The sequence below is a fragment of the Aotus nancymaae genome, unplaced genomic scaffold (assembly GCF_030222135.1).
Source record: "Aotus nancymaae isolate 86718 unplaced genomic scaffold, 86718_ANA_hifiasm-v0.15.2.pri h1tg000033l, whole genome shotgun sequence".
Lineage (NCBI taxonomy): Eukaryota > Metazoa > Chordata > Mammalia > Primates > Aotidae > Aotus > Aotus nancymaae.
The window spans coordinates 53,186,164-53,208,789 of record NW_026988447.1 but is presented as its reverse complement, the minus strand read 5'-3'; the positions used below and the strand labels follow the sequence as shown (position 1 = coordinate 53,208,789).

The following is a 22,626-nucleotide window of genomic DNA, read 5'->3' as shown; positions in this document are numbered from 1 at the left end:
AAGTAATTTATAATAACAAATAACTGCAAGCATTCTCATAAAAGGGGGAGGTTAAGCAAACAATACTGTACCATAGAACATGATAGGATAGAAAATAGTACCAGCACAGAAAATGCTAAGTGAAAAATAGATTCAGGATTGAATAACTTGTATGCATACAACTATTTACACAAAATGGTATAGATATAAATTCAGAAATGCTCTAATAGTGATTGTTGTCTTACAGTGATAGATTGTTTATTTTCTTTCTTCTATTTTTTTCTATGTAACATGATATTCTTATATGATTTTTATATTATTATATAATACACTTATATTGTTTTTTGAGAAAACAAATATAATTCATTAAATACAACTATATTGCTATTAATATATAGTAAATAAAACTATGCAGCTTTGGAAGATAAGAATTTTTCCTTCTTTTTATTTGGCATACACATAACCAGCTATGGGGTTAGGGGAGGGATAGCATTAGGAGAAATACTTAATACAGATGATGGGTTGATGGGTGCAGCAAACCAGCATGGCACGTGTACACCTATGTAACAAACCTGCACGTTCTGCACATGTACCCCAGAACTTAAAGCATAATAAAAACAAAAACAACAACAACGAAAAACAAATAGCCAGCTGTGTGAAAGAAGAGGACTGAGACTCAGTGCTAGGAACAAACAGGTGCAGCAGAGTCAGCAAACAGAGAAGAAAATGCCAATTGAAACACTTACTGTTGGTTAAGTTTTTTCTTGTGTTGATTGCTTTTCTGTCAACTGTAGCTTTCACTTCAGTCTAATACTTCTTTTTGCTTAAAGATTAAAAACAAAGAGGCAGGGAAGGGGGATGGAAACTTGACCTGACCTGTGTGCAGATAACCTCTTAACTCATTTCTTGTTCTTATGGATTTCCATATTTTGGATTCAGTAATTTATATCTGCACATATTGTACTGCTACTCCATTTTGTCGTGTCTTTGTATCTGCTCCTACTGCACCTCAAAGTGCATTGTGTCATTGGCTCACCCAGCACTGCTTCAGCCTTAACCCCAGCACATCTGGTTACTGTGGTGCATTCTCCATCAGTGCAAAATATATACCCCAGATATCTGCAGAATTGCCAACAAAAGCCTCGTCCATTCATAGTTAGCTTTTTTTTCTACAAACAATTTTAGAACCTCGTCATGTGTCCTTTTAGTTGGCATTCCTTCACAATAACTTCAACTCTAATTAAAGTTTGGACACTGCTGGTCAGCTGGTCATCATTTTCCAAGATAACCGTATCATTACCAAGAAATTTTCTTCCTTGAGGTCATGCCCCAAATAATTATTGTGAAAGATAATAAACTGTTCAGTGGTAACATCTCTTTTGAGATATTAATGTATCAGGTTTGACATACTCTTCTGAAGATTGCAGGTTACTCAGGAAGCAACATTTGAAGGCCTTTGAGCCCAGATTTCCTGTTGCTCTAAACCTTCCCTTTTTCTTGGGACATGAGGAACTTGGTTTCGGCTTCTGAAGGCACAGCTTGCCAGGACTCAGCAGCTGTGTTAATTCCATGCTATACAGACTCCCGTACCATTATGCAGATAAGGCTAGGCTCTCCTAGCTTTCCACTCTTGCTAGCTCTCTGTGGGGCCTTCTTGGGGTACATCCCTTGAAGATATTTTCACTCAATAAAGTGACCTCTCATCACCTTGTTCCCAAGCACATGTTCTCACCAGAATGCTCATCAAACACTTGTGATAGAGACTTGTAGGAAGAGAAATGCTGTAAGGCATTTGAAACATGGGATACAGATGATATTATATATTCTGTATCAGCAGGCTCACGTCTTCCTTCCTTCCTTCCTCTCTCTCTCTCTCTCTCCCCCTCCTTTCTTTCTGAGATAGGGTCTCACTCTGTTGCCCAGGCTGGAGTGCAGAGATGCCATTGTGATCACAACTTACTGCAATTTCTACCTCCCAGGCTAGGTTCCCATTTTAGAGTCTGAGTAAACTATCGACTTGTAGGTGCATTTTCACCCCATACTCTCCCATCATCCAAGTCCAGTGTCTTTGTGGACAATCTCCTTGTCCCATCAAAGGTTACTTCACTCATTGACCTCTTACTCCAAAACCTTCTCCGCCCTCATCACTGACCCTCAGATTCACATCCTGGAGCTTACAGTCCCTGAGACAGGGGCTAGCTCTCAAATTTTATTCTTTAGCATCCAATTCCCTAAAAAGTAGCCCTCATTCTTTATCTCTGCTCTCGTTATCCCACCTGTCAAGGCCACTAGGTGCTGGTCCCTCCCCTCATTTCTCCCAGTCACCATTTCTCTGAGCCATCACTAACTGTTCCCACAGGCCGTTCAGTCCCTAAATCCTAAGTGCTTGATAAGGGGTAGTTAATCTCACAATGATCACCACCACGACTACTATTTTTCCACTGCTATTTCTGTTAATATTATGCTTTTACTATTTCCCCCTTGGTTTTCTGCCCAGCCTATTCAGCAAAATCCCAGCTCTCAATTAATCCACCCACTGCCTTCTCTGCTCTCCCATCTGGACTCCTAAAGCCTTCTGGAGAAAACTCCACACATTTGATGCCACTAAAATTCTTGGTCACACTCCCAGCTGGGCCCTTAATGCTGCCTGGAGATTTCTCTACCTGTTGATGGGCAGCTTCTTGGGCTGGTCCTCTCAGGGACTCTTCTGAAAGTTTTTCATTCTCCTCAAGCCCCAGTTCTGTCACCTCACTTCTTACTCTCAGCCCAAAAGCAGATAACTCCATCAGTTTCCTTCCTCCCCTTCCCCTGCCTTCTACTTAAAAACCTCACGCACAACTAGAGCACCTGTGCCTCTTTCCTGTCTGTTTCAGTAAAAAGGGTGTCCTGCCTCCCCAAGGCAAAGCAAACCAGTCCTTACAACTGGAGTCTGTTCTCAACCGTTTCCCTCTTTCAGGAGGACGCTGCCTTCTCAGCCCTCTCCCACATTAGTAGGCATGCTTAAGTGTGAGTATCCTGAGAAAAGCAAACCAACCAATCAACCCCTTTTCCTCCTTTTCACGTCTGCATCCCACTTGGGCTATTTGCCTTTCCCTCCTGTGCCTCTCAGCCACGTTTCTCCACAGACCAGCATCTGCTCCTCGGCTCCGTTTCTTTTTTCTTTTTTTCTTTTTTTTTTTTTTATTGTATTTTAGGTTTTGGGGTACATGTGAAGAACATGCAAGATTGTTGCATAGGTACACACGTGGCAGTGTGATTTGCTGCCTTCCTCCCCTTCACCTATATCTGGCATTTCTCCCCATGCTATCTCTCCCCACCTTCCCACCCTCCACTGTCCCTCCCCTATTTCCCCCCAACAGACCCCAGTGTGTGATGCTCCCTTCCCTGTGTCTGTGTATTCTCATTGTTTAACACCCGCCTATGAATGAGAACATGCGGTGTTTGATTTTGTGTTCTTGTGTCAGTTGAGAATGATGGTTTCCAGGTTCATCTTTGCTTCTACCTCCCTGCAATCTGGCATCTGCCCTGAAATGACTTACATCCTTGTATCAGAGGCTTCCCAGGAGGCAAACCCAAAGGCTGCTTTTTAGACGTTATTTTCTCTCTCTCTCCACTATTATGACACTATTATGATACAAACTTTTTCTCTGAATTCTCTCCTTTGGTTTCCATATCACCTGCAGTGATCTTCCTCCCACATCTGACCTTCTGGTCTTCCCCCCATGTCTCTGGCTGCTCTTACTTTCTATTCTCCTTCTCTGACCCCTTGCATGTGTTAGATTCTGCTCTCTGCCTCCTTTCTCTCTTGCTGTGTGCTCATCTTGGATGTATTTAACACTAATATGTTAAAGGCCCTACACTTCTTCTCCCTGAGTCTAGACTCCTTCCCAAATACCTACTTGCCATTTCCACGCTGCACTCCCCAGGCATCTCACACCTAACATGTTCAAAATTAGACTCATCATTCACTGCCTCCACTAGTACTTTTTATATTGCTATCTGGCACTAAAATTCACCCCAAATTCAGCCAAGCCAAAAACTTGGGAGTTGCCCTAGATGTCTTACTTGTTTTTTTTATCAACAGTAACTAATCAGTTTTGAAGTCACATTGATTCCATTCTCTAAATATCTTTAGAATCTACCATATCAATCTGTTCTCATCTGGTTCAGGCCCTCAGCATCCTGCACCATATCCTGATCTCCTTGGTCTCTAGTCTGGGTGCAGGGCTGTTTTTGAACAGTCTGTATCAGACCATGCTGTTCAGAGGCCTCCTTTGCTGAACACGTGTCTTAATAGCCGTCTTGCTCTTCCAGCTACATGCCTCTCTGGCCACATCCTTTCTTCCTCTCCAGTACCCCAGATGAAGCTACACTCCAGTATTGTCCGGCTACTTGTTCCTTCCCAACAATGCCATACCCTTGTCACCTCTACTGCTTTACCTGCTTGTAAGACCATGTCCTTCCTCTGTGGCCTATTTTATTTCTAAGACCCAACTCAAGCATCACCACCCCGGGAAGACTTGACTTACATTACTACTTTCTACCAAAGGTAGTGGCCACTTTGCCCTGTTGGGTTAGCCATTTCTTAGGACCCAGAGCTTTTCTCTACCCAAGAACCTATTGCAATAAATTGTGATGATTTCTTCTTCATCTCTGTACACAACTAGCTCTTTCTGAAGACCAATACTGTATCTTTTTGTCTTTGAATTCCCAGTACCTTGCCCAATGCATGACACATTATAGGTGGACAATATAGATTTGCTAAATAAATAAAATTTCGTGGATCTCTACTGTCCTGCTCAATGCTTTTTCTCTAAATGAGACTTACCGTTGTGAAAGCTCTGTAGCTCACAAAAAAATTTTCCCCACGGGTTAAATTGAAAAACTAATTCATAAATTCATCAACATAACATGTGAAGAAATGTATCTTTTTTTTTTTTTACATGAGTATGTAGTAACGATTTCAACTAGAGATGGTAGAAGGTTGTAACATTTGAGAGGCTCCAGATCCTGCCAAGTGCCTCCTTCGATTTGGTGTTGTATAATAAAACAACACACCCTGAATATTTGCTCCATTTAAATATATTTAAAGAGTCCCAAAAGGAATACCATAGATTCTGTATCAGTAGGCGTGTGCTCCAAAGCAGCTTGTTCACAGCATGGCCAAGTTTTTTCTCTTGTTCTATAGGGTTATTTAAAAACAAGACTTATACTATCTATTCAAAATAACACCTGATCTAGGCTACCTTTATCAAGTGTGAGTGGAACCTATGTTACAGGATGCTTTTAATATGATACATTGACTGTCTGTGTTAGTATCAGCTTTGTTCCTTCTTTGCTTTTGGCCATGACCAAGTTAACTAATCACTAAGGGCCTTAGTTGTCTCATCCATAACATGAGGATAACAACGTCAATTATCCTTAAGTTATTTCTGAGAATTAAATGAGTTAATATATTAAGCCCCTTAATAACAGTGCTTCATAGAAACAACCAGTAGCCATTATTAAGTGCAATTGAATCTACATGTATCCTACTGTAGCAGACCAGGCTGGCACTGATCTTCGGTCACTGGCTGCTGAACTTCGGGAGGGCAGAAGTAGCATTACAGAATCACAGAGTCAAAAAGGACTTTAAAGAACTTAGCAAAGGCCGGGCGCGGTGGCTCACGCCTGTAATCCCAGCTACTCGGGAGGCTGAGGCAGGAGAATTTCTTGAACCCAAGAGGCAGAGGTTGCAGTGAGCCAAGATTGCGCCATTGCACTCTAGCCTGGGCAACAAGAGCAGAATTCTCAAAAAAAAAAAAAAAAAAGAACAACAACTTAGCAAAAATACCCCAACTTTAGAAAGGAGGAAACTGTGGTCTAGCAAGGAAAGATGACTTGCACAAGTTCACACGTAGCTAGTTTGTGATGGAGTCAGGATTAGAACCCTGGTTACCTAGTGTGCAGTGAATGGAAGCAGGAGATTTACTGTGTGGTTGGGATCCACCATGAAGTGGATAGATCATGGGGTGGAGGAAATTCATGAGCAGGCAGTGTTTAAAGATCTAAGGAAGCAGCCCCCTTCCCTTACCCTAAATGACACTCTCAATCTGTTCACCACTGCTGAATAACAGTAGTTCATAACAATAAGTGGCATGTGTTATTCTTTAATAAGTATTCGTTGAGCATGTTCTGGGTGTCATCCTTTCTGTTACAATACATTGTTAATACTCACTACAGTTTTACGAGTTGGTTATTATTAGTAGCAGTATTTACTCAATAAAAGGTAATGATTACTAGTTCCACCTCCTTGCTATACTAGGCTGTTAGCATGACTCCATCTATCTACCTCAGGCTGTGCACTCACTTCATTCTAACCCTGCTGGTTACCAGAACTGCCATTGTCTGTTTAGATCTGCTTTGCCTGAGATGACACACTTGCCAGAGCAGACTCTCCCAAGGACCTGAAGCTCTGTCTGCCCTTCAAAGTGCCTTCCTGACTTTCACAGCCAGCCCCAGGGAGCTTCTAGCCTTACCTCACTCCTTCCATCCGGCAGCAACTATGCCATGCCTGCCCTATACCGAGATAGCAGAGATCTTGTCTAGAAAAGGGTTTTTATAAAGATTAGCACTCGCTGGTGATGCTTGGCTGTCGGGGTTAGTCATTTGTGCTAAGTAGGTCAGGGCAGGCAGAGTGGTGAGGATGTCCAGCTTTAAAGCAAGGCTGAAAGAACAACAGAAGACAGCACATGTAGAAACATCACCAAGTTAACCATAACATGAGTGAGTGGAAGCACACATACCAAAATACATATCGGGGCCACCGTGTTTTGCTAAATCATTTCTGAGTACACCTGGGCATCTCAATCTAGATGCACAAAGACTGGTCAATTATAGTCAGACAAAGAACTTAGTTACATTTTAAAAACTTAAACTTTTTAAAACTTCATTATAAATACTATAGCTAAACAAAGAAGAAATAAAATATTCATAGTGCTTATTTCTTAGTGGGATCATAGATAATTCTTATTTTCTTTTCTTTTTTTTTTTTTTTTGAGACAGAGTTTCGCTCTTGTTACCCAGGCTGGAGTGCAATGGCGCGATCTCGGCTCACCGCAACCTCCGCCTCCTGGGTTCAGGCAATTCTCCTGCCTCAGCCTCCTGAGTAGCTGGGATTACAGGCACGCGCCACCGTGCCCAGCTAATTTTTTGTATTTTTAGTAGAGACGGGGTTTCACCATGTTGACCAGGATGGTCTCGATCTCCTGACCTCGTGATCCACCCGCCTCGGCCTCCCAAAGTGCTGGGATTACAGGCTTGAGTCACCGCGCCCGGCCCTTATTTTCTTTTATATATTATTTTTCTTCAATTTTTTTTTTTTACAATAACACTGTTTTGCTTTCTAATGATACAATGTTTTAAAAATATATTAAAAACAACTACAGCACAGAGACTAAGATTTTAATGACTTAAATGCTTCTTTATTTAGCTCTTGTCAGAAATCTGGCAACAATTGAGTGGGCTGGCAATATCTCTTACTTGCAAGCCAGCAGTCACTGTGCCTGAAAAAGGAAGTCACAGAGAAAAAACAGAAAAGCATTTTTTACGCAACAGACAGGCTTCAGAAGTCCCGCAGTGTCTCAATGCAGGTACCCCCCAAGTCACAGCTGTCAGAGGTAAATCTTGTTAAGACTACAGCTGCCCATGCACAAATTGAAAGTGTACAGGAGGAAACCAAGCAGTTCCTGCCAGCCAAGTTCCTTCCACAAGGCATGTTCCTTCTGCTAACCTCACCTGCTCCCACTCAGCCTCTTCTGAATGCCCAGCTTATCAAAGGTCCAGTCATTAATGGGAGCCAATCAGGAGTTCAATGTGAACTCAAGTGCAGATATGAAGTTAACGGCTGAAAATATGCATCTGGAGCTCAAGGTGAAGTTTGGGCTGGAGATAGGAATTTGATGATTACCAATAAATACGCGGCATTTACAGCCATGAACTGAATGAAATCACCAAGGAATAGGTTTAGATGGAGAAAGGAAGATCATTTGAGACTAAGCCTTTGCATACTCCAACATCAAAGGATTAGAAGAAGAGGAGAAACCAAGAAAAAGACTAAGGAGTGATTAATAATAGAGGAGGAAAGCCAAGAGAGTATGGTTTCCTGGAACACAGCAGCGGAGGGAGGCTCTATAGCATATGTTTTTGGCAGGCCAACTAAGATAAGGAGTAAGAACTGACTGCTGGAGGCCGGGCATGTTGGCTCACACCTGTAATCCCAACACTTTGGGAGGCCAGGGCAAGTGAATCACTTGAAGTAAGGAGTTCGAGACCAGACTGGCCAACATGGTGAAACCCTGTCTCTACTAAAAATACAAAAATTAGTCAGGTGTGGTGGCAAATGCCTGTAATCTCAGCTACTTGGGAGGCTGAGGCACAAGAATCACTTGAACCTGGGAGGCAGAGGTTGCAGTTTGCAGTGAGTCGAGATCGCACCATTGCACTCCAGTCTGGGTGACAGAGGGAGACTCGGTCTCAAAAAAATAATAATAAAAATAAAAAAAAATTGACTGCTGGATTTAGCAACAGGGAGTTAATCAGTGACTTTGACGAAATCAGTTTCAGTGGCATAATGGAGCAAAAGTCTGATCAGAATGCATTTAAAAGAGAACGGGAAGAGAGAGGTTGGAAGCTTAAGTAGAGACAATTCTTTCAAGGAATTTTGCTTAAAAAAAAAGACAATAACTACTGATGAAAGTGAGATGAAGAGTTTTTTTTTTTTCTAAGATGAAAGAAATAATAGCATGTTTGTAAACAGATAGGAATGAGCCAAGGAAGAGCAAAAGCTTGGTGATGTACAAGATTGAGAGAGGAAGAGGCGAGAAATGCTGCCGTTGAATAGAGAAACAGGTGGACTTGGTGCCCAAATGGAGTGCCTGGCTTTACATAAGAGCATGGGTGGGCCATCTCTGATAGCAGAAGGGAAGACAGAGTATGGGATGCAGCTGCTGTTAGATTTGTAGAGGGGAGTGGGAGCCTGGGGAAGTCGTCTGATGAGGATGAGGATGGAGGAGGAAGAGAGCGTGAAATAGTCACCAAAGTGAGCAGAAGGTAAAGGGATCATACACATACAGTAAGAGTTCATGAAAAGGAAGTAGGATCCATAGATTAGAGGTCCCAGTGGGATTTTAGAATGGCTGGATTTTGGAGACTGAAAGGAGACAAGATGGGTGGTAGTGAATAGAGAGATTAATGAATTTGAAAATCTAGAAGAGTTGCTGTCACTGATGATAACAAAGTATAGGCTGAATGACCATGGAAATGCATGGCCGAGCTTGTGTCAAGGACAACATCTTTGGAAGAAAGAATTTCAAGGAACTGAGAGTCTTGGATTACCACATGATTATTGAAATATCCAAGAATAAGAGTGGTTTGGAGAAAGCAAGGGATACGAGGGCAAGTGATTCAGCCCTGAGAGCTGGCAGCTGACAGCAACAAAGAAGGGCAGTGGATGATAGAATCTGGTGACATGAATTCCAAAGGATTGGAGTGTGTGGATTAAACAAGGAAAGTGAAAGCAAGGTTCATAAGTGGCAGTTAAGAACAGGAGGCCTCTACCCAGGACGGTGGTTTAGGGGCTGTAGGAGAATAAGTTGGACTTTGAGAGGGTTATAGGATAGTTGAAAATGTAAATTACTGGGAAGAGTAATGCATTGTCATGTTTTTTTTTTTTTAGACAGTCTTACTCTGTTGCCCAGACTGGAGTGCAGTGGCATGGCATGATCTCAGCTCACTGCAACTTCCGTCTGCTAGATTCAAACGATTCTCATGCCTCAGTCTCCCTAGTAGCTGGGATTATAGGCATATGCCACCACGCCTGGCTAATTTTGTATTTTTAGTAGAGATGGGGTTTCACCATGTTATCCAGGCTGGTCTTGAACTCTTGACCTCAAGTGATCTGCCTGTTTTGGCCTCCCAAAGTGCTGGGATTACAGGCATGAGACACCGTGTCCAGCTGCATTGTCATTTTAATATACAATAAAGTAGTAATTATTATTGCAAAGTCTTTTAGCAACATTTTTGTATGAATAACTGGGGGATTCCCATTTTTCTGGCAGGCCCCCAAAGTAGTACATGTACTTTATTAAAGTCAGTGAATGAAAACTTCAGAACTCCAGGAGACAAGATGTAAACCCCAAAGGTTTTTAAGCAAAGTCCCTTTATTTCATGCATAACAAAATTATCAGATATGACCACCACTGTTAGCTTGATCCTCTGTGGTGAGGTTTCTCTCCTTTATGGTTGAACTGCTTCAAAAGTTTAAGGAGAAATTTGAAGCCCTTTCCCCTGTTTAAGGAAGGGAGGAAATCAAAAGAGATTTGTCCTCAGTCAAGCACTCTGGACAGGATCTGGTCTCCCTTGATGTGACATTCCTCTTCCTTTATATCTAAAGTGATGGACAGTGACGATACAATTGTAACTTTGCACACTCATGTGCAACTCAGGAACTCGACTTTTCCCGTTCCCTAATCCAATGTTTCAAATAGCAAGCGTGCAACAATGCTTATGACATAATGCAAGAAGTAGAATAGAAATGATTCCTTCTTCTGTTTATTCTCTAAGTATAACAAAGTACTCTGTTTAAATGTCTCTTTCTTAACTAGGAAGTTCTCCTAAATCAGGAATGGATTGAAATCTCATGAACCCCAACTCTGGGTAAGTTTTCATATGAAACTTTTTGAATTGTTGTTTTTTTCCTAGCAATGCATAGTCATTATAGAAAATAGGAGAGGAAGAGGAAAATAATAGAAAGGTACCACTTAGAGGCAAACATTCCACATTTCACTGTATTTACTTCTGCTTATTCTTCAATAATTTTTTTGAATTGTGGTAAAATACACATAATATGAAATATACCATCTTAACCATTTTAAGTTCACATTTCAATGGTATTAAGTACATTCACATCGTTGCACTGCAATCACTACCAACCAGCAACAGAACTCTTTTATCTTACAAAATTGAAACTCTGCACTCCCATTTCCCTCTTCCCCAGCCCTTGGCAAACACCATTCTCCTTTCTGGGTCTATCAGTGTGACTACTCTAGGTTCATCATGTAAGTTGTATCATGCTGTATTTGTTCTTTTGTGACTGGCTTCCTTCACTTACTATAATGTCCTCAAGGTTCATCCACATGTCAGAATTGCCTTCCTTTTTAAGGTGGAATAATATTTCATTGCATGTACATACCAATTTTGTTTCTCCATTCACCCATTCAGTGGACTGCTTCTCTATTTTGGCTATTACTAATCATGTGATGGACTTGGGTATACAAACATCTCCTCAAGTTCCCATTTTCAATTCTTTTGGGTGTATATAGAGGTAGAATTGCCAGATCATATGGTAATTCTATTTTTAACTTTCTGAAAAACTGGCATACAGTGACATCCTGTCAATAGTGCACAAGAGTTCTGATTTCTCCACATCCTTTCCAAAGGGTTATTTTCTGTTTTTTTTTTTTTTTTTTTTTTCGTGGTAGCCATCTTGATGGGTGTGAGGTAGTATCTCATTGTGCTTTGGACCTGCATTTCTGTAATGACTAGCGATGTTGAGGACTTTTTCTGTACTTATTGGCCATTTGTATATCTTTTTTAGAGAAATGTCTATTCAAACTTTGCCCATTTTTTTTCAAGCTTTGTCTGCTTTATTCCACTACATTAAGTTAAGCAGTAAGGCAAAACAGGAACCTGTCATTCATAAAGATCAAGGAGTGCCTCCCATTCCCAAAAGGGACCAAAAAGCATGTTTCTTCACAAGTACACATGACATTTATCATTATGCTGATAAGCACTTTAAACAACAACAACAGGCTGGGCGCCATGGCTCATGCCTGTAATCCCAGCACTTTGGGAGGCCGAGGTGGGTGGATCACTTGTGGTCAGGAGTTCGAAACCAGCCTGTCCAACATGGTGAAAACCCATCTTTACTTAAAATACGAAATTAGCCAGGCATGGTGGTGCATGCCTGTAATCCCAGCTACTCGGGAGGCTGAGGCAGGAGAATGGCTTGAACCTGGGAGGCGGAGGTTATAGTGAGCTAAGATCGTGCCACTGCACTCCAGCCTGGGCAACAAGAGCAAAACTCCATCTCAAACAACAACAACAACAAAAAACTTTAGTGGATGAGTCAAATAACAAATCCAAATTACCTTAGCTTTAAGTTTCCAAAATTGTAGTTTCAAATGCAAATGCTTCGCCCATTTTTTGATTGGATTGTTTGATGTTTTTGTTGTTGAGTTACAGTTGTGATTTATATACTCTGGATGTTAACTCATTGTCAGCTATGGTTTGCAAATTTTTTTTCTCATTTCATAAGTTTTCTTTCTCTCTGCTGATTGTGCCCTTTGACGTCCAAAGTTTTCGATTTTGATGTAGTCTAATTTATCTGTTACTGATTTTGTTGCCTCTGGTTTCCATGTCATGTAAAAAGAAATTGTTGCCAAATCCTATTTCATGAAGCCTTTCTCCTATGTATTCTTCTAAGACTTCTTTAGTTTTAACTCTTACATTTGAGTCTTTGATCCATTTTGAGTTAATTTTTGTATGTGGTGTTGTAAAGTAAGGGTCCCACTTCATTCTTCTGTATGTGGATATACAGTTTTCCCAATCCCATTTGTTGAAAAAACTATTCTTTCCTCAGAAATGATCTTAGCACTCTTGTTGGAAATCATGTGATGGTTTATTTCTGGGCTTCTTATATATCAATGGTCTATACTACTGTTTGGATTACTGTAGCTTCAAGTTTTGAAATCAGGAAGTCTGAGTCCCCCAATTTTCTTTTTTTTTCAAAATTGTTTTAGCTATTCAAGGTCCCTTGAGATTCTATATGAATCTTAGGATGGATTTTTCTACTTCTGGAAGAAAATGTCAATGATTTTTGATGATTTTTTACAGAGTTGTTATTACACTGTATGAATAATTTTATATTTTGCTTTGTCTTACTTAAAATTATTATATATGTATGCCCTTACAAAATAAATGTTACTTATTATTCAAACACTTCACAAACATACTTTACAGTGACTACAAAAAAGAAATGTACAAACAGAAGTATAATTGAAAGGTCTGAAAATACTATGCCTCAAACCATAAGACCTGTGTAAACTTTAGATAATATAATCATAAAAATGAGAAGAATCTGATTCAAGACATTTCAGAGTATTAGGATGTGATATTTATACTAAGTGGGTAGAAAAGAATTAACATACATTTTTATTAGTTTAAAAGACCTTTTTAAAATATATACTTACACTACTTTTGACTAACTACAACTCTGGGATTCATTTATTTACTCAACAAACATTTACTGATTCTCTATAGTTTCTGAAGTTCTGGGAACCTAGTATAAATTAAATAGGGTCTTCACCCTCAGGGGAAGGAAATAAATACAGAAATTTAATTAAATTTTCATGTGTCGTGAACTTTTACTTGCTTATTTAATCTTTGCATCAGTCCTATGGGGAAGTGGTGTTAACTCCTTTTAAAGTTGAGGAAACTAGGCCGGGCGCGGTGGCTCACGCCTGTAATCCCAGCACTTTGGGAGGACGAGGCGGGTGGATCACGAGGTCAAGAGATCGAGACCATCCCGGTCAACATGGTGAAACCCCGTCTCTACTAAAAATACAAAAAATTAACTGGGCATGGTGGCGCGTGCCTGTAATCCCAGCTACTCAGGAGGCTGAGACAGGAGAATTGCCCGAACCCAGGAGGTGGAGGTTGCGGTGAGACGAGATCGCGCCATTGCACTCCAGCCTGGGTAACAAGAGCGAAACTCCGTTTCAAAAAAAAAAAAAGAAAAAAAAAAAAGATGAAGAAACTAATGCTCATTTCAGAAAAGCTGAGCTACTTCTAGAACGTGACACAGATAGTGAGTGGCAGGGCTGAACTGTTAGCCCAGGGTCATTTGCCTCTGAAGCTCATATCCTTTCCAGTCCTGCAGGTTGCTTTTGGCACTTATGACCTAACACGGAAGCCTGAAGTACATGCAACTACTCTGACGGCAATTAATTCTGCCATATTAGAGTCAAGAAAGTCTTCAGAGAAGCATCTTTATAAGCTAATACTTGAAAACTGATGAGTTTATTAGATAAAAATGGGGAGAGGAGCATTCATTCATTCATTTATGTGTTCACACAGCTTCTATAGTGTGCTAGTCACAGCATGAGATGCTGAGATGAAAAATTGAGTGAGACACTGTGGTCACCCACAGGAGTCACAGTCCATTGGGAGACAGTTAAGTAACTGAATTATGACAGAGCATGATGTCAGACTCTGCTATAGAATTGAAAACAGAGTCCTGGGGACACTATATCAGAGTACTAAGGGCAAGTTCACTGCAGCTTGGACCCTCCACGCCAAGTGCAGGAGTTTGGGCTTCATTCTACAGGCAACAATGAGCCAGGAATTTCTAAGTAGAGAAGTAACATAATCAGTTCTGCCTTTTAAGAATCTATCTGGGCAGCACATGAAGCATAAAGAATGGGAACTGGGAAAGAGACAAGTGGCAGGGAGACTAGCCTGGAGGCTAGTGGTCCAAACTACACAAGGAGAAATCCTGTAACAGGCAGCAAGAAGAGAGACTGAGAAAGCAAAGACCGTATTTATGAGGTGAGGTTGGCAGCTTTGTTGCCTGTAGGGTGTGTGCTGAGAGTAAGGAAGGAGACAAAAAAAAAAAAAAACCCAAAGACTTTGGGGCACGTACATGTTCAGAACCAGTATAGTTTGCAAGTTACAGACCCATGGAGCATTTAATAGATAAGATTCTTCTGCATTATCAGTATTTCTCTTATATAGTCATTCTAAAGTAATAATTTAATGAATTTTTCCCCAAACAGTTTAAACAGGCCCTGCAATGCTATTACACTATTAGTTTGGTTAGCAAGTTCTTGCTCCAGAGATAGTACAACTGAAATTTTTGTTTGTTTGTTTTTGTTTTGAGACAAGGTCTCACTCCCGTCACCCAGGCTGGAGTGCAGTGTCGCGATCTCAGCTCACTGAAGCCTTCGCTTAGTGGGCTCAGATGATTCTCTCACCTCTACCCAAGTAGCTGAGAATACAGGCATGAGCCACCATGCCTGGTTAATTTTTGTGGTTTTTGTGGAGATGGGGCTTCACCATGTTTCCCAGGCAATAATTATAATTTTTTTTTATTTCAATAGCTTTTTGGGGAATAGATGGTGTTTGGTCACATTAATAACTTCTTTAGTGGTGATTTCTAAGATTTTGGTGCACCCATCACCCAAGCAGTGTACACCGTAGTGTGCACTGTGTAGTCTTATCCCTCACACCTCTCCCACTCTTTCCTCTGAGTTCCCAAAGTCTATTGTATCATTCTTATGTCATTGCATCCTCATAGCTTAGCTCCCATTTATAAGTGAGAACATACAATGTTTAGTTTTCCATTCCTGAATTACTTCACTTAGAATAATAGTCTCCAATCCCATCCAGGTTGCTGCAAAAGCCATTAATTCATTCCTTTTTATGGCTGAGTAGTATCCTATTATATATATAATATGTATATATAAAACTTTCCACAGATATATATATCTATATATATATATATATATATCTGTGTGTGTGTGTGTGTATATATATATATGTGTGTGTGTGTGTATATATATATCTGTATATATATTGTGGAACCAACCCAAATGGCTATCAGTCAATGAGTTGATAAAGAAACTGTGATATATATAGAGAGAGAAACTGTAATATATATTATATATATGTATAAACTGTGAGATATATATATATGTATATATATATATATATATACATATATATATATCAGCTAGTTGATCAATGGCCATTTGGCTTGGTTCCAAGATTTTGTAATTGTGAATTGTGCTGCTATAAACATGTGTGTGCAAGTGTCTTTTTCAAATAATGACTTCTTTTTCTCTGGCTAGATACCCAGTAGAGATTGCTGGATCAAAGACTGGTTCTACTTTTAGCTCTTTAAGGAATCTCCACACTGTTTTCCATAGTGGAACTAATTTAAGTCCCATTTATTTATCTTTGTTTTTCTTGCATTTGATTTTTTTGGGTTCTTGGTCATGAAGTCTTTCCCTAAGCCAATGTCTAGAAGGATTTTTCCAATGTTATCTTCTAGAATTTTTATGGTTGCAGGTCTTAGATTTAAGTATTTGATCCATCTTGAGTTGATTTCTGTATAAGGTGAGAGATGAGGATCCCATTTCATTCTCCTACGTGTGGGTTGCCAACTATCCCAGCACCATTTGTTGAATAGGGTGTCAAAGATGAGTTGACTGTAAGTATTTGGCTTTATTTCTGGGTTCTCTATTCTGTTCCATTGGCTGATGTACCTATTTTTATACCTGTACAATGCTGTTTTGGTGACTATGTCCTTATAGTATAGTTTGAAATCAGGTGATGTGATCCCTCCCAATTTGTTCCTTTTTCTTAGTCTTGTTTTGACTATGCTGGCTCTTTTTTTGATTCCATATGAATTTTAGGGTTTTTTTTTTCTAATTCTGTGAAGAATGATGGTGGTGTTTTGGTGGGAATTTCACCGACTTTATAGATTGCTTTTGGAAGTATGGTCATTTTCACAGTATTTTTAAAAATTTTTTTTCCATAGGTTATCGGGGAACAGGTAGTATTTAGTTACATGAGTGAGTTCTTTAGTGGTGGTTTGTGAGATTCTGGTGCACCCATCACCTGAGCAGTATACACTGCACCCTATTTGTAGTCTTTTATCCCTCACCCACTTCCCACCATTTCCCCCTGAGTCCCCAAAGTCCACTGTGTCATTCTTATGCCTTTGCATCCTCATAGCTTAGCTCCCACTTACGAGTGAGAACATACGATGTTTGGTTTTTCATTCCTGAGTTACTTAACTTAGAATAATAGTCTCCAGTCTCATCCAGGTCACTGCTAATGCCATTAATTCATTCCTTTTATGGCTGCATAGTATTCCATCATATATATACACATATACATACAACACAGTTTCTTTATTCACTTGTTGATTGGTGGGCATTTGGGTTGGTTTCACATTTTTGCAATTGAGAATTGTACTGCTATAAACATGTATGTGCAAGTATCTTTTTCATATAATAACTTATTTTCCTCTGGGTAGATACTCAGGAGTGGGATTGCTGGATCAAGTGGTAGTTCTATTTTTAGCTCTTTAAGGAATCTCAACACTGTTTTCCATAGTGGTTGTACTAGTTTACATTCCTACCATCAGTGTAGAACTGTTCCCTGTTCACTGCAGCCACACCAACATGTACTATTTTTAATTTTTTTTTTTATTATGGCCATTCTATGAGGAGTAAGGTGGTATTACATTGTGATTTTGATTTGCATTCCCCCGATTATTAATGATGTTGAACACTTTTTCATATGTTGTGGGCCATTTGTACATCTTCTTTTGAGAATTGTCTATTCATGTCCTTAGCCCACTTTTTGATGGGTTTGTTTGTTTTTTTCTTGTTGATTTGGCTGAGTACATTGTAGATTCTGAATATTTGTCCTTTGTCAGATGTAGATTGTGAAGATTTTCTCCTACTATGTGGGTTGTCTGTTTACCTTGCGGACTGTTCATTTTGCCATGCAAAATCTCTTTGGTTTAATTAAGCCCCAGCAATTTATCTTTGTGTTCACTGCATTTGCTTTTGGGTTCTTAGTCATGAACTCCTTACCTAAACCAATATCTAGAAGGGTTTTTCCAATGTTATTTTCTAGTATTTTTATAGTTTCATGTCTTAGATTTAAGTTCTTAATCCATCTTGAGTTGATTTTTGGATAAAGTGAGAGATGAAGATCCAGTTTCATTCTCCTACATGTGGTTAGCCAATTATCCCAGGACCATTTGTTGGAAAAGGTGTCCTTTCTCCACTTTATGTTTTTGTTTGCTTTTCCAAAGATCAGTTGGCTGTAAGTATTTGGCTTTATTTCTGGGTTCTCTATTCTGTTCCATTGGTCTGTGTGTCTATTTTTATACCAAAACCATGCTGTTTTGGTGACTATGGCTTTATAGTATAGTTTGAAATGAGGTAGTGTTATGCCTTGAGATTTGTTCTTTTTGCTTAGTCTTGCTTTAGCTATGCTGGCTCTTTTTTTGGTTCCATGTGAATTTTAGAATTATTTTTTCTAATTCTGTGACGATGGTGGTATTTTGATGAGAATTGCATTGAATTTGTAGATTGCTTTTGGCAGTGTAGTTACTTTCACAATATTGATTCTACCCATCCATGAGCATGGGATGTGTTTCCATTTATTTTTGTCATCTGTGATTTCTTTCAGCAGTGTTTTGTAGTTTTCCTTATAGAGGCTTTTCACCTCCTTGGTTAAGTATATTCCTAAGTATTTTTTTTTTTTTTGCAGCTATTTTAAAAGGGGTTGAGTTCTTGATTTGAATCTCAGCTTGGTCATTGTTGGCATATAGCAGGGCTACTGATTTGTGTACATTAATTTTGTATCCTGAAACTTAACTAATTTTGTATCTTGAAACTTTGCTAAGAGCTTTTTGGATGAGTTCTTAGGGTTTTCTAGGTATACAATCATGTCATCAGCAAACAGTGACCATTTGACTTCTTCATTTCCAGCTTGGATGCCCTTTATTTCTTTGTCTTGCTTGACTGCTCTGGCTAGGACTTCCAGTACTATGTTGAATAGAAATGGTGAGAGTGGACATCCTTGTTTTGTTCCAGTTCTCAGGAGTAATGCTTTGAAATTTTCCCCATTCAATATAATGTTGGCTATGGGTTTGTCATAAATGGCTTTTATTACCTTAAGGTATGTCCTTTCTATGCCAATTTTGTTGAGGGTTTTAATTATAAGGAGATGATGGATCTTGGCAGATGCTTTCTCTGCATCTATCGAGGTGATTTTTATTTTTAATTCTGTTTATGTGGTGTATTACATTTATTGCCTTCCAGATGTTGAACCATCCCTGCATCCCTGGTATGAAACCCACTTGATTATGGTAGATTATCTTTTTGATATGCTGTTAGATTCTATTAGTATTTTGTTCAGGATTTTTGCATCTATGTTCATCAGGAATATTGGTCTGTAATTTTCTCTTTTTTTTGTTTTTGGTATGTCCTTTCCTGGTTTTGGTATTAGGGTGATACTGACTTCATAGAATGATTTAGGGCGGATTCCCTCTTTATCTTTTGGAATAGTGTCAATAGGATTGATACCATTCTTCTTTGAATGTCTGATATAATTCAGTTGTGAATTTGTCTGATCCTGAACTTTTTTTCTTGGTAACTTTGTAGATACCATTTCAATTGCACTTCTTGTTAATGGTCTGTTCAGAGTTTCTATTTCTTCTTGGTTTCATATAGGAGGGTTTTGTATTTCCAGGAAGTGATTCATCTCCTCTGGGTTTTCTAGTTTATGTGTGTAAATGTGTTCAGTAGCCTTAAATGACTTTTTGTATTTCTGTGATATTGGTTGTAATATCTCCCATTTCTTTTTTAATCGAGCTTACTTGAATCTTCTCTTTTCTTGGTTAATCTCACTAATGGTCTATCAATTTTATCTAACTTTTCAAAGAACCAACTTTTTGTTTCATTTATCTTTTGTATTTTTTTGTTTCAGTTTCATTTAGTTCTGCTCTGATCTTGGTTATTTCTTTTCTTCTGCTGGGTTTGGGTTTGGGTTTGGTTCGTTCTTGCTTCTCAGCTCCTTGAAGTATGACCTTAGATTGTGTATTTGTGCTCTTTAAGACGTTTTGATATAGGCATTTAATGCTATGAACTTTCCTCTTAGCACTGTCTTCACTGTATCCCAGAGTTTTGTAGGTTGTGTCTCTGTTAACATTCAGTTCAAAGAATTTTTAAATTTCCATCTTGATTTTATTGTGGACCCAACAATCATTCAGGAGCAGGTTGTTTAATTTGCATGTATTTGCATACAACTATAATTTTAATCATTGCTATATTGAAACATCATAGATTTTGGGACAGTGGATTACTGAATTTTTTCCTAAAATTCGAAAAGATTAATGGGTTTTCAATGAAATGTAATTCAAATACGAGTATTTGTCAGTTGAGTAATATGCATTGCTATTTTAATGTTCCACAAAAGTTTCCACTATTCCAGGCCATTACTAAGTCTTATAAATTTTTTAGGCATGTTCTGGTCTGTAGAGTACCGCATTTGTTTTCATTATTAAGTATAAATATGCTAGTAAAAGTGAAATTGCTTACACCTGTAGTGATAAGTGCCACCAGTAGAGGACGGCAGTGAGGCACTAGAAAGAAGAACCCAACTTACTGTCAGAAACTGTTGAAAACCATCAACACTGGGGGTGGGGGTGATGTGAATGACGGCTAACATTTATTGGTGCTGGCATGCTCATTAACACCCAGACTGGCTTATTTTATGGGCCAGAATCTTTGACATAAACATTGTCACAGAATTTTCAGATAGTCTGATAATGTACTTATAAAGCAAATTTTGCGGAAATTTCTGATAAGACTGATGAGAATCAACATTAAGAGATATTCTAAAAATCTTACATTATTTCAAAAAGACAAGAGTATGAATTAAAATTAATCATGTTGTTCTTGCCACTTCAAGAGTGTAGGCAGAGTATTTAATACTTTAGAGGTGATAAAAGGCATCTTCTTTGAACATTACAGATATCCCTGAAATAAAAAGAAATATTTCCAACTTATCAACAGTCAGCAATGCATAGGATTAATCAACAAGATAGGTTACCTAAATTTAGCTTGCATGTGCTTTTATAAACATTTAACAACAGCACATTTTTTTCAGCACCTACTACATGTGCTAGGAATTATTCAAGGTACTGACTAAGGTTACAGAAGGGAACAGAACAAACTCAATTCCTGCTTTCTTGGAGCTTAAATTATAGTGAGGAAGACAGATATTAAACAAAGCTGCATAATTAATTCATTAGTTAAAATGGAGAAAAACAAAAAATAAGAAACAATCTACCACAGGGCCCCAGATTAATGAGTTTGGCCTCAACTCAAAAAAGGGAAATGAAGTGAAATTGAAATAGGACTCAAGAACAATGTAAGTTCTTAATACCCATTTTTGTCATTTATTTCCTTTAAAAATGAATAAATAGATAAGGTAAAATTAAGAGATTCATGGAAACAACATTACTAAAGAGTATTTGAGTAGTTGCTGTACAGCAATGAAGTACTTTGCCAACTTCAAGTGTTGTTAAAACGCCCCCGCCTGGCGCATTGGCTCATGCCTGAAACTCCAGCACTTTGGGAGGCCAAGGTGGGCAGATCACCTGAGTTCTGGAGTTGTAGACCAACCTGACCAACATGGAGAAACCCCATCTCTACTAAAAATACAAAATTTTAGCTGGGTGTGGTGGTGGGCGCCTATAATTCCAGCTACTCAGGAGGCTGAGGCCGGAGAATCGCTGGAACCTGAGAGGCGGAGCCTGCGGTAAGCTGAGATTGTGCCATTGCACTCCAGCCTGGGCAACAAGAGCAAAACTCCAACTCAAACAAACAAACAAAAAATACCCCATCCCTCCATGAGCAGCTAAACTTAAAGTGTATGTTAGTAATCAGTCCAACTCCAGCCACCTCAGTCACTCTCTAAGTTCCCTCTGTGTGTTTGCTCTTGCTGTTCCCCACATCTCACCACATTTGTCTGACATTCATCTCTTCACAATGCCACCTGCTCTTGCTCCTCAGACTTTACCCCTTCCACTTCCTCTGGCTGGAGTCTTACCCATCTTTCAGTGTCCTATTTGGTCTTCTAAACAAAGCCTAACTTATCTAAACCTCCCTTTACCTGAAAAAGAAATCACAATTTTTTCCCCCAAAAATGGTAAATTGAGCTACAAATCACAATCATTCTTTGCCCATTCTTTGCTTAGAATTAAACTATATCTGAGCAGATACAGTCTTTTATTTCAGACGTATTTGTGTCTGTCATCTCTAGTAAACCTGAGCCCTAAAATTCTAGAACTGTGTCTTATTCATCCTTCTATCACCTTACAGACCCTGGCACATAGCATGTATCTGGAAAATTTTGGTTAATTTGCATTATTGGAAGAAAATTGCCACAAATCTTAATCTTTAAGAATTTGTTTTTGTGAAGAGCATGGAATTGGTAATATGCAGGCTATACATTTTGAACAACATAGAACACACACAAAAAAATGTATGTCAAATAAAGTTGCCATTTTTTTTCCTTTATGCTATTTCAGTTAAGATGGATATTTAGGAAATTACACAAAATTTTACTCTGTGAGAGGCACACCTATGGGTGATGCAATTCTTGGAAATGATTACGTTTGTCAGGATTTGTAATTTGCTTTTACTCCCCTTAGAAGCTAACGAGGTAGCCAGTTATTTCATGGATGTTGGCAGAAGACATGAAACTCCTGGGTCAGAGACATAGTGCCTCAAGCAACATGAACATCATGCTGACATCTGCTCCTCATGTCCTCCAAGTCCCACTGGAGTAGTGAGTGGGCCAATGGATGCTGTGCATGTAGTCAGTGGGTTTGTCTTTATTGCTGCCAAGGAACACTGGGCTTAGGGAGCCCACTGCTTTTATTAAAAGCCTATTCTTTGTCCCAGTGAAAGACATGACCTCATCCCTCAAAGATGCTGCAAATTCTAATAAATTGCC

At 39.2% G+C, this 22,626-nt stretch overlaps 1 protein-coding gene across 7 annotated transcripts in view; it reads left to right on the top strand.

Annotated features, from left to right (window-relative positions):
- ALPK1 (alpha kinase 1) overlaps positions 1-22,626 on the top strand; it is a 157,271-nt gene that overhangs the window by 2,769 nt on the left and 131,876 nt on the right. For 5 of the 7 annotated variants that reach the window (XM_021676391.2, XM_064383989.1, XM_064383992.1 and 2 more), the window contains exon 2: positions 10,623-10,674. The exons of 1 other annotated variant lie outside the window; for it this stretch is intronic. The gene's annotated coding sequence lies outside the window, so the exon portion shown is untranslated. Of the gene's footprint in view, positions 1-10,622; positions 10,675-22,626 lie in introns of those variants that run through there. One more of the 7 variants, XM_064383996.1, reaches the window with a different exon arrangement.